Source organism: Heptranchias perlo, chromosome 23, assembly GCF_035084215.1.
Source record: "Heptranchias perlo isolate sHepPer1 chromosome 23, sHepPer1.hap1, whole genome shotgun sequence".
Taxonomy (NCBI): Eukaryota; Metazoa; Chordata; class Chondrichthyes; order Hexanchiformes; family Hexanchidae; genus Heptranchias; species Heptranchias perlo.
This window is the reverse complement of record NC_090347.1, coordinates 31,538,654-31,548,629: the sequence shown is the minus strand read 5'-3', so window position 1 is coordinate 31,548,629 and position 9,976 is coordinate 31,538,654. Positions and strand designations below refer to the sequence as shown.

The 9,976-nt window shown below is 43.8% G+C and overlaps 1 long non-coding RNA gene across 3 annotated transcripts; it reads left to right on the top strand.

Moving 5' to 3' along the window:
- The first annotated feature begins 280 nt into the window (after window positions 1-280).
- On the top strand, window positions 281-9,346 carry LOC137341232 (uncharacterized). Of its 3 annotated transcripts, XR_010966992.1 has the most exons (3): window positions 6,387-6,464; window positions 7,420-7,956; window positions 8,263-9,346. It is a non-coding gene; the product is annotated as an uncharacterized lncRNA (long non-coding RNA). The 3 variants fall into 3 exon arrangements; XR_010966993.1 differs by lacking the exons at window positions 6,387-6,464; window positions 8,263-9,346 and adding an exon at window positions 281-350 and having other exon boundaries at window positions 7,420-8,004; XR_010966991.1 differs by lacking the exon at window positions 8,263-9,346 and having other exon boundaries at window positions 7,420-8,004.
- Window positions 9,347-9,976: the final 630 nt, after the last annotated feature.

Sequence of the window (9,976 nt, the reverse complement as noted above, 5' to 3'; positions counted from 1 at the left end):
TACATTTATACAGCGGCTTATCACTAACTAAGGACAGCGGAAAGCACTTTACAATCAATCCATTACTTTTGAAGTTCAGCCATTGTTATGCAGAAGTCGATTAATCACATGAACAGCCAGATGATTTTATCTTTGGTGGTATTGGTTGAGGGAGGAGTGTTGAGCAGCGTACCAAGAAAACTCAAATCGTGCCGTGGAATCTAATGCGTCCATTTAAACAAGCAGATATTCAGTTTAAAGCCTTATCCAAAAGATGACCCCTTTGACAGTACAGTACTGCACTGAAGTGGCATCCTAGATTATGTGCATGAATCTGTAGTGAGGCTTGAACGCACGACCTTCTGCCTCAGGTGAGAGTGAAATCAACTGAGCCAAGCCGACATGAAAAAATGAGTTTATAATTTTATTATACGTTATTTACAGAGAAACTCTTTGCCTTAGAGTGTTATTTATTTCTAGGGGTAGAATTTCTGCTTTGGGCACAGTCGGGAAATTACATCCAAAATGTGCTTGAAATTGACCTTTTTAGGTTGCAGTTCAAGTTTCCAATTTAAAAAAAATAATCACATAATCACAAACGTAAAATCTATCATGAGCCCCTATAATCGGGCAGTGTAATAGAACGTAATCGTGTTTTTTTTTCTTTCCATTTAAAAAGTATTCATGTATTTAAGAGTGGTAACCTGGTGCTGTTTTATTAATGCAGCTGAAAATGGGTTTATCACAAAAAAAATAAGCATTTTTAATAAGTGTCCAGTCCTCCACCTGTGAGTAACCTGATTTAAAATAACTGAAAATTATTTTTTTAAACTATATTGAACCATTTACTACTTTCATTGGTGTTCCCTTTCTTAGTAAATTAAGTATTTTTTGGTATGAAAAAACCTTTGAAAACATGCCCATACCTGTGCGCCTAAGAAAATGAGTGCTATTTGACGAGCCTTCCATAACCAGTGCAATCGGCAGAAACTAGCAATGTCGACCAGTTTTGTGGCAAATTGAATCTTAAACCAGCATAAAAGATGCCGGAAAACCAAACATAAGTAATTTAGGGCGTAACTCACTTACGTTTAAAATTCCCCGGTCTTTTGTGTTGGTTGTGCAGATTCTGCCTGGATTGTGCCGATATTACTGACGTAAACAAGCGGAAACTCTACCTACTCATTTTTAAAGGTGGCATTCATTTAAAATAGACTTCATTTTTAAACTAAACTGAGTGTCTTGTCACTTTGAGCAACACTTGACGGGTCTGTACTTATTAAAAACAGTAATCCTGGGATTTGCTGAGTCCTGCCTGTGGTTAGTAATCCTGAATCTTTGAACTGGTAAATTCCTTAATGTGAGTAATGGATGCATTTCTTAATGTGAAGAGCAGACATTTGAGCAATTTCGCTATTCAGGCCTTGGTATTCCGCGATAAGTAATCTCAAACCTGAATGACGGGCATACACTGTCTGTTTCTATTATGTAAACAACATCTGTGACACCTGTGAAGCAGAACTGGAGAGATTCTGAGCAATTGGCAGTGTGAAGTTCAATTCTGAGATTGTGTACAATCAAGAACCAGTGAATAAAGATGAGAGGGAGGATACTTTTTGCATAAAGCTTGAATAAACCACCAAAAATTATTCTGTGGTAGCTGCGGCTAATCCTGTATATGTATTTATTCTGAATGCTTAACATTATGTCTGTAAAGGTATTCTAATAGCCCCCTTTAGCCTCAATGGAGTCATTGTTCAACTCGCCTGTGAATGGTAGCAGGATGCAGTTGGGGTGGGGGGGATATAACTTTTGACTTGTCTTTGGTGGTCTGCCTGTTAAGATTTTTGGGAGGACTTCGATTTAGGCAGCCAACCAGAAACAGATAGGGTTATCATAAATATATGTAAATAGGGGTCAACTGACATTGTCAGGATCCCCGATGCCATTTTCATTGGGGGTCCTGCCACACCACTACTTCAACCCACCCACAAACCATGTACAGGTTGGGAGGCTGCCATTCACAGTGCTATTTAAAGGGATCCTCACCTGCTCTCGTTTAAAATGCTACAAAGGGTTGGGAGACATTTCGCTGGTAGTTTATCGTGGTTTTTGGCAATTTACTCAATCTTAAAGTGCTTTTAAACTATATGTGCGCTAAGACCAACACTGATATACATGTCACCTGACATTGCAAGGTCACCAACTACTACAGGAACACTCTGCACACAAATATTTCAAGAAGATTTATCCTTTTACTGGCTTACATAAATGCCTACACTCCAATTATCACCCAGCTGTGAGCCCATAGTGGCCATCTTAAGTCATCTCTTACCTACTCTGGTGTTCTTACGAGGTGTCTCCTTAGTGGCTTCAGCACTGGATGTGGAAGGCTGCTTTGATTCAAATGAGGTCAGGCCTGAGGGGCCTAGCTGCACAGTGCAGTAACTTGGCAGCTGCCAAGGCAGTCTGGCCCAGCTGGCTTTCTGGCATTAGTGCAGGCATCGGCTGAGGGGAGTCCAGACGTGTTGTCCTCCCCGGAGCGTGCAACACGTTCCACTCCCATTGCACTACTGCCCCTGCTTTGGGGCTATGGCTCAGCACATCTCCTGATCTATGGGAGAGCAGACTCTAGGAGATCCATGATTTGATTTAAGCTCCTATCCATTCCATCTCCCGGTCTGTCCAAGCTGGAGACGGTGAAGCCCAGAGCCTGCATGGCCCCAGTATGAGCATCCTTGAGAGGTACCACTGATGCCAGACTCCTGCAAGGTGGGCCCAGCTGCAATACCCATTGAGGTCACCGCACAATCCGTGGTTGACTGCATGTTGATTCCATGGATCAGAATGCCACAGAAGTCGGTAGCGGACTCCACCACCATCTCCCTCATGTTGCAAGACTGCCTACTTCCACCTCCGTAATATCGCCCGTCTCCACCCCTGCCTCAGCTCATCTGCTGAAACCCTCATCCTTGCCTTTGTTATTTCTAGACTCGACTATACCATTGCTCTCTTGGCTGGTCTCCCATCTCCCACCCTCCATAAACTTGACCTCATCCAAAACTCTGCTGCTTGTATCCTAACTTGCACCAAGTCCCATTCTCCCACCACCCCTGTGCTCGCTGTCCTACATTGGCTCCTGGTCCAGGAACACCTCAGGTTTAAAATTTTCATCCCTGTTTTCAAATCTCTCCGTGGCCTCACCCCTCCCTATCTCTGTAACCTTCTCCAGCCCTACAACCCTCCTAGATCTCTGTGCTCCTCCAATTCTTGCCTCTTGCACATCCACAATTTTAATCGCTCCACCATTGGCAGCTGTGCCTTCAACTGCCTAGGCCCGCAGCTCTGGAATTCCCCCCCTAAGCTTCTCCGCCTCTACCTCTCCTCCTTTAAGACACTCCTTTAAACCTACCACTTTGACCAAGCTTTTTGGCACCTGTCCTAATACCTTTTTATATGGCTCGGTGTCAAATTTTGTTTGATAATGTTCCTGTGAAGCGCCTTGGGATGTTTTACTACATTAAAGGCGCTATATAAATGCAAGTTGTTGTTGTTGTAGCTCCCAGGCAACATATTCAGCATTTGGTGGTACACAAGAAGCCTTTTTAAGGCTTGACCCCTAAACTCTATGGGCAGGGTTTTAATATGCCAGCAGGGTGGGAGGGGGGTGATCCGGACAAAACCCAGATGGGAAGTAGGCGGATCGCGATCAATCAAAGCCTCTTCCGGGTTTCGCGCCCTGCAGCCAGCCTGTCAATAGGAGCTGCACATCAGAGATTGGGGGTGGGGGGGAAGGAAGGAAGGAAGGAAGAGAGAGAGAGAGAGAGAGAGATCATCGGCAGTTCGGATAGAGGTGGGGGGAGACTAAGATCAGAGTGGAGACATCGGGGGCGGGGGCTGGTTAGGCTAACATCGTTATGTTTATTTACTTTTTTTTTACAATGGGAAATATAATTTCATTTAATTTATTTGGTGTATTTTTCATTGATCCGGCCCTTCCTGCCTGGTTTTACCAGGCGTGAATCGGAAGCCGTGGGAAAGCCGCCCAGGTAATGTTAAAATCTTTTTAAGTGGCCAATACACAAAAAATAAACTACATTTAAGGAGGTATATTTGCCCTTTAATTATCAGCCTGCTGGATTTAAATGGGGACGGGACTTCCTGATGACTGATGTGCGCAGTCACACGGATTTGTCTGAGTCTCATTCAAAAATGTGTGGGTTCCAGCCGGGATGTCTGCCCGCTCCCAAAAACAGCAACTTTGATTGCCCCACCCCAACCCACCTGTTTTTCCCTTTAAAAAAATCCTGCCCTATATCTCTGTCCTCTTCAGCAGAGTTAGGACCTGAGCTTATCCTCCAGTGTGCCATTTCCTGGACTTCCCTTTACACTTGCACTTGATCCTGCCACATTTATGGCCATGGCATTGTTTCCCTGGGCCTACAGCTGGGCAGCCAGTGCAGCCCCGAGTCAAGCACTAGGCCCATTTAACGTGCTAATGGGGGTCCAACCAACATCACATGGTGGTCCGGCTGAAGAGGATCCAGAATGTTGGCTCCTCCAGGCTCTAGGAACCAAGCCTGGGTTTCTGCTGCTCCAAATAGTCCCTTTCCACAGATCGGGGCTCCTCCCAGGAGCCTATCTTCTGGCCCGGCGGCCGGCCTGATATTGCAGTGGCCCAGAGCTGCACTGAGATGCTCTGTTTCCGGCAGCAGCCTGCCAGCCCAACGCAAATGAGGCCCAGTCCTCAAAATGGACCAGGCCTCCCGGCGGGAAAGCCTGGGAATTCTACTCTGAGAAAAACCAATCCGTGAGTGCAAGCAGAAGGGGATGTAGTGAAGTATCCCATTGTGCTTGGAGGAAAGGCTTATGGAGCAGGGAGGGAAGGGTTGCTAGTGCTGGGACTGAAGTCTGGTGTTGCAGAGCTGGGTAGAGAGTAAGAGAGATGTAAAGAGGAGTCTTACCTTGGCAATCCTGGTATGGTCGCTAAATTTCCTCCTGCACTGCAGCCAGGTCCTAGGAACTATGCTGCTAGCATTGACCTGCTCAGCCATCTCTCTTCACTGCTGCTGGTTAATTTTCTGGGGTATCTGTCGCTTATCTGAAGGAAAGAGGACCTCCTTCTTATTGCTCACTTCTTTAAGGACCTCCATGGCTGTATCAGAGAATTGGGGTGCTCTGGCCAATGTCATGCAGCCTGCTGCCTTAGTAACATGCTGTCCACTGACCATCTTTGTGAAGTGTACCCCCACCTAAGAGCTGCAGGCTGCCTTTAAATGGCGGCAAGCCCACTGGATTTCCCCCCATCTCAAATGGTGAGCTGCTTATAAGTAGTGCAATTAGAACTGACTGATCACCAGTTCTATTTAAATGAGGCCCGAACACCAAAGTTGATAGGGCCTTTCACTAACGTCATTGGCCGGCGGAGTGGACACCCTGTCCACCACCTGCCCGATCTGTGCCAGATATGAAAATCAACCTCAATTTCTTACCGGCCTGCTGACCTCCGACCTCCATCCTCCACAAAATCCAACTTGTCCAAAACTCTACATCCTGCCCTGCAATAGGTCCTGTTCATACATCACCTCCGTTCTCACAAACCTAAACTTGTTCCCTGTCCCCCACATGGCATTTGAATTGAAAATGCTCATCCTCATCGACAAATTTCTCCATGGCTTCTCCCCACTCTATCTTTTGTGACCTCCTGCAGCCTTGTGTTCCCTCCTGTTTTCTCCAGTCCTCTGATTCTGACATTCTGCGTATCCCTCCCCCCCCCCCCCCCTTCCACTGTACAATTGGTGACAGAACATTCAGTTGTCTGGGTCCTACCCTCTGGATCTCCCTTCCTAAACCTCCCCTCTCTGCCTTTTAAAAGCCTCCTGAGAATCTAAGTCTTTGACCAAGCCTTCTTAATTCCCTACAAACGCTGTACATCCATTCCTGCCTTCCTCTGTGAAGTGTCTTAGGACATTTTCCTGCATTAAAGGCCGAGATGCTACATAAGTGCAAGATGTTATCCACTCTATTCTTCTACATCCTTATTAATTGCACACTAGTGTCAAACCAGATCATACAGACGTACAGAACTAGTTCAGCTGTGTATGTCGTTCACTTGAACTCTGCAAAGTCAAAGCCACATACATCTGAATGAAGGAAAATTGTTAAATATAATGAATTTAATACAACAAGCTTCCATGTAAATTAACCAAGGGCCATGTCAACTTTCTCTTTAAATCATTTTATGACTGATTTTAAAATATAAGCCCAATAACAGCTGAAAACAAATTAAATACTTTATGCATAATGATTTTAAAGAGAGAGAGTGGATTAATGAAAACTTCTTGAGAAAATTATTGCTTTGACTTGTTAAACAATAACTCAAACCACTGTCATAGGTCACTTGTAAGGAATCTTACAACATCAGGTTATAGTCCAACAGTTTTATTTGAAAATCACAAGCTTTCGGAGCTTACCTCCTTCGTCAGGTGAGTGAGTGAAGGGTTCTAAAATTGCATATCTTGTATTAGGCTGGGTGACGATCACAGCAATCAAAGGTGTCGTTGGTGTTCAGACAGGTTAGCCACCGAAAACATTACATCCCAGTATACTGAATACACAATGGGTCAGATTACAAAGACAGATAGAGAAAGAGACCCGAAAGGCAGAGAGAGAGAGAGAGAGAGAGAGAATGTCCAGTTGTATTAAAAACAGATAACTTTTTGTTTTCCGCTAGTGGGGTTACGTGTAGCGTGACATGAACCCAAGATCCCGGTTGAGGCCGTCCTCATGGGTCCGGAACTTGGCTATCAATTTCTGCTCGACGATTTTGCGTTGTCGTGTGTCTCGAAGGCCGCCTTGGAGAACGCTTACCCGAAGGTCGGTGGCTGAATGTCCTTGACTGCTGAAGTGTTCCCCGACTGGGAGGGAACCCTCCTGTCTGGCGATTGTTGCGCGGTGTCCGTTCATCCGTTGTCGCAGTGTCTGCATGGTCTCGCCAATGTACCATGCTCCGGGGCATCCTTTCCTGTAACGTATGAGGTAGACAACGTTGGCCGAGTCACAGGAGTATGAACCATGTACCTGGTGGGTGGTGTCCTCTCGTGTGATGGTGGTATCTGTGTCGATGATCTGGCATGTCTTGCAGAGGTTGCCGTGGCAGGGTTGTGTGGTGTCGTGGACGTTGTTCTCCTGAAAGCTGGGTAATTTGCTGCGAACAATGGTCTGTTTGAGGCTGGGTGGCTGTTTGAAGGCGAGTAGTGGAGGCGTGGGGATGGCCTTAGCGAGGTTCATCGATGACATGTTGAAGGCTGCGGAGAACATGGCATAGTTTCTCCGCTCCGGGGAAGTACTGGACGACGAAGGGTACTCTGTTGGTTGATACAAGGTACGTGTTTTATACTCCTGTGACTCGGCCAACGTTGTCTACCTCATGCGTTGCAGGAAAGGATGCCCCGGAGCATGGTACATTGACGAGACCATGCAGACACTGCGACAACGGATGAACGGACACTGCGCAACAATTGCCGGACAGGAGGGTTCCCTCCCAGTCGGGGAACGCTTCAGCAGTCAAGGACATTCAGCCACCGATCTTCGGGTAAGCGTTCTCCAAGGCGGCCTTCGAGACACACGACAACGCAAAATCGTCGAGCAGAAATTGATAGCCAAGTTCCGCACCCATGAGGACAGCCTCAACCGGGATCTTGAGTTCATGTCACGCTACACGTAACCCCACCAGTGGAAAAAAAAAAGTTATCTGTTTTTAATACATCTGGACATTCTCTCTGTCTCTCTGCCTTTCGGGTCTCTTTATCTGTTTTTGTAATCTGACCCATTGTGTATTCAGTATCCTGGGATGTAATGTTTTCCATGGCTAACCTGTCTGAACACCAACGACACCTTTGATTGCTGTGATCGTCTCCCAGCCTAATATATGCTATGCGATTTTAGAACCCTTCACTCACTCACCTGACGAAGGAGGTAAGCTCCGAAAGCTTGTGATTTTCAAATAAAACTGTTGGACTATAACCTGGTGTTGTAAGATTCCTTACATTTGTCCACCCCAGTCCATCACTGGCATCTCCACATCATAGGTCACTTGAGTCTTTAAGGACTAAAAGAAAAGAATTGTTTGAATGTACTATTCACATATCAAGCAATAGTTTGGAGATGTAACTTGTTTTACCAAAGTTAAGCAGTTTAATTTTCAGATTTTGTTGTCTCTGATTTTGAAAATGTTTTCCGTTGAGTTACTAAATTGATGATTTTATCTCTTCTCGAATGCAGGTGGTTACATGGCACTCGGTGTATATAAAATGTGAAGGAGAATCTGTTCCACTGAAGAATGAAAGCTGCTTGTTTGCTGATTAAATTTTGCACACAGTTTGCCTTCCTCAAACAATGAAGGCTCTGACACCTCAAAAGCTTGTGGCAAATGATTCATCTTATCTTTTCATTAGCCCCAACACAATTTATCTTCTACTGAATTGCTTTCTCTTTTAGAAGGACAATATTGCTTACTGCAGCCAGCTTCAAGCCAGCACTGTGAATATTTTTTCCACAAAAGGTCACAACACAGAAGAGTAGCAGCATAATAAGCACTCATGATTATATTGGAGAGGGTTTGTTTACTTTTGTACTAATGAGTAATCCATTAAATTCAATATTGTATTAAGCATGAACAGGACCTGTGTGCTTTGGTCTCCTGCTCCCACCACCATCTGTGTGGCACTCTCAAGCCTAAATAACTGTAGATAATAAAACTGAGACAAATAAAGTTTTGCTTTTATAGATGTGTGCATTTGCCAGGATTTTTTTAATGCACAAAATAAAGCCATTTCATAATAACTGGGTGAGGGAAACAAACAAGAATTGAACTGTTCGACTATTAACACAAATTGGTGTCATGTGCAATGTTTACAGATACCAGGAAATTGCTGCTGGAGGAAAAAAAGTTTCCATTATTGTGACAAACATGTATGATTTCAAAAAGGGTTTGTTACCTTGGCAAAATGACAACAGCAGCTCTGTTGTGTAGAAGATTGTTTTTATGTTGTTTTTAGACCGGATATGCTTGTGGACTCTGCAAGCTGAACTAGGGTGTGGTGCAAATAATGAGCACACTTCATAGTGATCATTGGCACTTTTAATGGTAGCATAGTATATATCCACAATCAGTTAATCTAGATCAGGTGAAATTACATTGAGGTTGAATAACAAACGACACTATTATATGATCAAGGAAAGGGGCTTTAAACACGACTCTATTAAATCTGTGATTCTAAATTGTGTGTGTGTGTATATATTTATTTTACGTGGGAAACATTTAAAAAAAACATAATACTCAAGACAGTAGTATATCCTTTTTAAGAGAGATGTTATCTTTGATGTTTCAGATATCTTAATGCATTTCTTTTTTCATTATCAGCTTATGTGAAAATTCAATTGGATTTACAAATGGTGGGTTATGCTTTCTCAATGTTATAATAAAAATGTTTGCTATGTGAAACTTTTTTTTAAAATGGATTCTTTATCATTGATGTGGAGAGCACAACATATCAGCATGATAAAGAAACCTGTGGACTCTTTCTGAAGCTGCTACCTTCTCAACCATAGCCCTACTATTTGAATAATTAGGTGTGGTCTTTGCAGTCAATTCACTCTAATATCTAGCAGAAATATTGCACAACTTGATTTCCTCAAACTTGCTGGGATTTTAATTTTGAAAAGGAGTGATTGCAACAGGATTTCCATGAGTAAAGCTCAACCCAGAGTCCCTTTTTCTGCCCCTGTTCAGTGCAGCATTGATTCACCAGGGTGATGCCAGAGATGGGAAACTATAATTATAAGGAAACACTTAAAATATTGGGACTATTTCCACTGGAGCAGATAAGACTAAGAGGAGGTTTTAGAGTTCTTTTAAAAAAAAATTATTACAGAATAAGAAAAGACTGTCTTCTGGTTTGAAGAGTGAGTGATAAGGGGTCATCAATTTAAAATG